Consider the following 6,713-nt stretch of genomic DNA (forward strand, 5'->3'; position numbering starts at 1 on the left):
GCAGTCCTGGGCAGCATGGCACAGAGCGCCAAAGGCCTGCCAACAACAAGGCAGCGCTGCACAAGGCTCTGCTGCTCACCGTGGTTTTGCCAAACCTGGATCCTGCTTCCCTCGGTAATGGAGGGAGCAAAGGGCACGAGGCAGAGCTCAACTTTATGCCAAAGATCTTCAGAGGGAAACTGCAAAATTATTTCAAATTTAGGGCTGGATTTAGGTTTAATGAGAGTTAGAGTTTCTGGGCAGACAGCAAAACTGTGGTCTTTGTTCCTGTGTCTTAGACAGAATGAATCACCTTTTGTAAAAGCATAAAATACGGTTTTCTGGTAGCATTAGAAAAGGGATCAAGTCCTCAGCCTCATTCTTCTTTGTATATACAAATAAACTTTCCCCTGCGCACATGTAGAGAGGTAAAGAGAAGTTCCCTGTGATCACTGAATGCCACCCAAGTTTCCAACCTCACCTATACCAGTTACCTGGATTTAAACATGAACTAATTTCCATAAGTATACACTGAACTTTCAAATAAAACTTGATGCTTTGGCTGGCATCAAGGATGGCTCTAGAGACCCTGGCAAGAGAGCATCACTCTGGCTTTTCAGAGGAAAGGTCACAGCCAGCAAGTGGAAACAACAGTTGGCATCTCACTGTGTTTTCACCTAAAATCACACTGAAAAGGCCCCAAAGAGCAGAGCCTAGGAACTGTGGTTCCTTTGGACCTCCTGGCTCTCCAGACGATTTCCATGCATACATGGGCACTGCCAACTGTTTGCTCCTTGCCATGGAGCAGATTCATTGCCATCAGTGCTGGCAGCTCCTCATTGTATCAGCACTAATTCCCACAAAGCCAGTCAGCTGTCTCCTTAGGGCAACTGCAGTTTCTGGAATCACCTTCATTCATACATTTTAACATAAACTGGAAATGACAGAGTTCTTAGAGTTAAGAGGTGTCTATCCAGCAGATGAAGACCTTGGCAAGCAGACATACGACCTCAGGATGGTTGGATGGCAAAATCCCAAAGCACTTTTAATGCTGGTAAATCTCTCTAACAAGCAACTGAGCAAAGGGCAAGTTGTGTTGTGCCATTTGGGTGATGCTGTCACTCTGGGTTAGCTTGGTTTGGAATAGGTTGCAGTTCTGTTTACACTCAGTCAATTTAAAAAATCAGCTCAGGTGCATTTTAAGAAACGTTTCCTTCGCAGTGAGTAAACCCTGAGCTGCCACCCTCAAGGCACATCTTTCACACAACCCTTGGAAGAGCTTCCCAGCACATGGGCGAGCAACATGTTAATCTTTATAAATCAAATATTTGCCAAATGGAGTAGAAGCCATGTGTCTGAGCAAGATGCACTGAGAAATGGAACAAAGCACGGAGCGTGTCAGAGATCACTCAGTCATGTGCATGCCTGTCCCTTGCAGAGCTATCCTTCAAAACAGCATTCCCCTAGCCCAGTTGGACGTGTTATTCTCCTCCAGTCTTTTTTTGTCCTGCTGTTTACTGCTCAGAACTGACACTCTCTCTAACCCAACTCCTCCTCACTGAGTTTAGTGTCAGCCAAACTTTCATCAGAATCAGTTTTGACCGAAGGCAGGGTTTCCCCAGGGCTGACTCAGGAGCCACCAGTAGAAGAGATGCAGACTTACCTCCCTCCCCAGTACTGGTGCTGTTAAAGTGTGTCACACAATTGCCATATCGCAATTATTTCACCCTTTCACACATCTGAATGTTTCACAAGCTGCTGCTGGCTTGTGCTGCTGCAGGTTCTCCATGCCAGCACTCCCAAAAGAAGATTCATCAGCATTCAGGAAGCAATTAACCCTGCATTGCAGTGCTCCAGTCATGGCACAGCTTCCCACTGTTCCTGCTCTCAGGGAGCCGTCAGCGCAGGACATCCCATCTCTGTCACTCCAAGCAAGCTCTTAACACACGGTACCACTCTCATATGCATCAAGTTATCAGAAGCAGCAGTGCCTGGAAAAATCAAGACAAGTGTCCCAGCCCCTCTGGACAAAGGCACAGTGTCACCACCTGACCTCCACACTCACCTTACCTGGAAAACTGGTCTGTACCTGCACAGCAACCGCTGACTGGCCATGCAGGAGTTGTCAAGAGCACAGTTTGGACTTGGGATGGCAGGTGCCATTTCCCATTCACAGCTCAGCAGGGGCACGTGCTCAAGCTATTTCTTCAGGTATCCAAACAAGTTCCTCACCCTGCACACTGGAGGTCTGCACTGATGTGATTTTATGGCCGGACACCCGCATGTTTGGCAATGCCATTATTTGTCTAGTTCTCTTAGTTTCTTCTCCCCCTCCTCCTTTCAAGTCTGTCACATCAGGGTTGACCAAACTTCCTGATGCTACAGGCTTCCCATCTAGAGCCTGATAGGTGATGGATATGTCCCCCAGGAAGCTGAGAGGAGAGGGCACAAGGTCACAGGCAGAGCAATACCTCCCCAAGGGGACAGAGAGACCCATAGAGGTCTCAGGAGCCTGCCTGTACCAACACCTGCAGTTCTCCCTGCAGCCCTCATTCCCCCGTGCCCCTGTCAGCAGCAGGTGACCTACCCTCAGCACAGCAATCACACCTCAGCTGCTGGTGAGCAGGGATGTGCAGGGCTCTGCAGTGGGAGCTGTGCCCCTGCTTTGAGCCCTGCTCAAAGCACAGCATGGGCCTAATCACTGGACACTGCTTTATGGCATGTGGAAATCCTAAATTACATTGCTGGGGAGACGGAGCTGATAGCAAGGAAAAGATTACCCCAATTTTCCTCCAGCTTTCCTGATTCCTGTGTGTTGGAAGAACACCTGCACCAGGAGAAAAAAATGCTTGAGACTTCCTGACCAAGTGAGTTCCTTTTTCTAACAGCTGCTCCCTTCCAGGTTCAGGACTGGCGACAAGCAGTCACTGACACTACTGGTGTCAGTGCATTGCTGCTGCGCTGCTTTCAGGGCCTTTGTAGGGCCAGTAATTTGGGAGACCTTTAAACATTCAGAGTGCAAGGTATGGTGTCCCCAGGCATTGGAACTTGCATTAGTTAGGTAAGAAATCTTGTCTGTGGAGGCTGCTGCTTAGTCCTGGTCCTGGCACAGCAATGCAGAGCTGCCAGAACTCTGCAGCTCTTGGGTGCAGACCCCCACTTGGTTTAATTTCCTATGATACACTGACAAGACATCTCAGCTGAGAAGAAAGTTTTCTCTGCAACCCCAGACTTACATTTCTAATGTAAAGGATCCTGTTTCAGTGCTATTTTTCTTTCTAACTTGTTTGTAGAGTTAGATTTAACCTGGGTTTTATTTTTTTGTTTTTGCTTCTTAAATGCCCCCAAATCTCAGGGAGGTTTGTTTCAGCAATCTCATGTGGACATGCCAGCCTTAATCTCACTCTTCCAGGCCCTTCTCATTGTCTGGGATGAAAGCCCAACACAGAGCCTCCCTGCTAATTGCCAGCTTTCTGTTTCCCAGTGACAGGTGTATTGTCTGGAGGAACAGACCCAATTGTGTCCCTGCGCAGTGGGACATCAGCTGCTGATATTACAGAGCCTTTCAAGGGGCTTGGGCATGGCTGGTTATTTAGTGCCATCATTTATAACAAATCTGTGTAGCCCAGAAACTTATTGGAAAAAACAGGAGCTGCCTGTATTACTCATCTTTTTGGTGTTTCTTTTTCCTCAAGCTACTAACTACTTCTAAATCTCCCATCCTCCTACCAGCAAGACAGGACATTTGGTTCTGATCCTCTTTGAAACACTAAATCTTTCTGATACCTTTTTTCCATAGTTTTCTAATCAAGGGGGTTTGCTGGTTTAACCAGACATCCACTGTGCATCTACTTGAACCTGGAATCACAGCTAGCAAAAACTCTGCAAACTGTGAGGTGTCAATATGCACAGGCCGAGGTCACAACCATCATGGGGAGATGGTTTATATCCTCTGGAGGTCCTGAGGAGCACCCTCAGCCAGGGATCTGGATTTGTGGGACAGTGACTGTGCCTACTTTATCAAGCAGAAAGAGGAGCTCTGGCACTCAGAGTGAGGAAAGGCAGCAATAAGAGAGCTCCTGAGAGATGAGAGGAAAACATACAAGAACAATATTAGACCCAGATTGCATCTGTCTTTCCCATTTTTCACATTAAAGGATAAAGCTTTCCATACGTGGCTGTTGCACAACAGCAGCGCTCCAGCCACTGCGACAGCACCAGCGGCCAGAAACGCAACAGACCATTAAGCAGATGGCCCAAGTCTTCTCTGCAGGAGCCTGGCAGTAGAGAAACCATCTCTTTACTGGGTTTAATCACGTCAGTCACAAGACAGGAGGGTCTACAAACAACTGGCATTAGCAGTTCCATACCAGTTTACAGGAACACAGATGTCAAGAAAGAGGAAGCACATTGTGTCCAGCTGAGCCCTGGGTGTCTCCACAGTTTTGGAGTTCAGTCAACTCCAGCGTATATTCCCAACCCGGATTGGGAATCCCCCTCCTCACACCCCTTTTACTGACATCCTGTCCCATGGAGGGAGACAGTCTGTTCTCACACACCTCTGCCAGAAGCCATTCCCATTCAGAAAATGGCTCTTTCAGAAGCTCCTTGGAACTTCCTCCACATTTCACTACATCATCCCCTTGTCTCCACCACTCTGCTCCAGCTTCAGCCTCTTCTTCCAGTTTTCAAAGTAATGAAGGCACCGCCTTGGACTCAAGACAACACTCTATTTCCTCTAATGAATTTAAATATTTATTTAAACTCTAATGAATTTAAAACTGCTTTTGGAAGTTTCAGTTACAATGAAGAAGATCCCAGTAAGCTCACCTTCTGTCCCGACCTGGGTAAACACTTACTCAATTAGCTTTAGTTTAACCATAGGTTCGTAAAGTTTGAGTCTATCTAGTTCGGATCTTGTCAGAATTGTATTTAAATTCTTCTGACAGATTCTTGGCTTGCAGCTCATTAACAGATCGTTGTTGGGGCGAGATGTTTGAAATGAGAGTAGTTTGGAACAGGAGAGACACATGGTGCATTTATTCTCCAGTTCAGCGATTATCTCCCTGCCTGGCTCCACTCCTAACACAAGTTCGCCTTGGGACGTTACAGGAGCTGCTGGCTAGTTTGGGAGTTAGGAACACACACCAGCCAGGAATATGTTGGAATATGCACCAGACACAGCCGTGATGAGTGGTCAGTGCTTTCAGCTCCTGGCTAGTTTGCATTGCCTCTGACCAGCTGGAATGAAAAACCTGTCCTGTGCAGGGCTGGGTGGGTGGTGCAGAGTCCAGCCTCACCTGGTAAGACTTGACTTTTTCTAACTCCCTTATTCTAGAGAGCAAAAAATTACCTGGTGATTTCCTCGTTACCCAGAAACAGTGTCTTTGCCTCTCATACTGCAAGAGCAGGTGCAAGCTTCATAGAGGAAAACCATACTAAAGATTTTGTTGAACATTCCAAGTCACCCAATGTCTCTTAAAAAGGTCCAAGAATTTAAGATGTCATTTGTCATTCACACTTTGAGAAAGCACTGAACACAAAACTGGGAAACCAGGCAGGTGTCAGTGTAGACACCAAAATACCTGGGAGTTTATACATTACACACACACAGTGAAGACAGACCTCAGCTCCAATGCCCACCTGCTGAGATAACACTAAACATTTGTCCTATCCCAAGTAAGTTTTAAAAAATGTGTCTGGAATGCTATTTAATTTCCCTGTCAGATGTCTTGTAGGATGATAAACCTGGATTGCAGCTTTGTTAAGGCTAGAAACAGATTTCAGGACTTCTTTAAAAAAAAATAGAAAAGTTTGCGTTTTTCAGGCTTGAGAGCAGTTTATTGTAAGTTAAGGTGAGCTCTGAGGTGTGCAGCCCTAGGTGTTCCCAAATGTATAACAAGCACTTCTTTATAGATGGGACCAGAACCTTAGTAATTAATTGAACCTGGCACTCTCTTCCCCAGCGTTTATTCTCCTGCATACTTTTGGACTTCCCAAGCTCTTCAGAATGGTGCCATCCTCCAGCCCTGCACAGCGAGTGCCCAGTGACAGAGGGGGTGCCCAGGGACACCTCCAATTACCCATCACTGCTGTCAAGGTTTAAGGACATCTGCTCCAAAGGGCTCTCAAGGACATCAACAGACAACTGTGTCTACAGTGGACATCAACTCATATGCAAAGTTTAGAATAGAACAGGTGTGAAAAAACCCATGTCAGATGACCAGAGAGGATCTCATTCTTTAGACCATCAGTTGTATCTTCATTAATGGGACTGGAAATAGGTATCCCAGAAAGCTGAGGGAGAAACAAGGATTTGTTTGACTCTCAGCCAGCCATTACCCAGCAATAGATGGAGCTAGTGATGCACCAAGATGACTTTGAAGCAGGGAGATGTACCTGCACATCTGTAGAAGGGTCAGTCGTGTGCGTACCTGGGAGGATGGGAAAAGGCACTATATTTCTAGAAGGTAAAACAATAATTGTAGGACATCTGCTTAGTTGTCAAGGACCAAAAGGGAAATAAAGCTGTTGTCCCCTCTAGCTAAAACCTGCTGTTTCCTTTTCCCCAGACTCCCCACCACCAACTGCTCCACAGTTTATATGCCAATCCAATTTTGATGCCTGGTATTCACCCCAGAGACTATTTATTTTAACTTTATCAAGTGAAGAGAAAAACAACTGTGTTAGAATGAAAAAAGCGCAGCTGGCAGCAGGATATTCTGTCTGTCAGA

Source organism: Pseudopodoces humilis, chromosome 22 (assembly GCF_049639895.1).
Source record: "Pseudopodoces humilis isolate 2021_Gansu_Grassland_sample_001 chromosome 22, ASM4963989v1, whole genome shotgun sequence".
NCBI lineage: Eukaryota > Metazoa > Chordata > Aves > Passeriformes > Paridae > Pseudopodoces > Pseudopodoces humilis.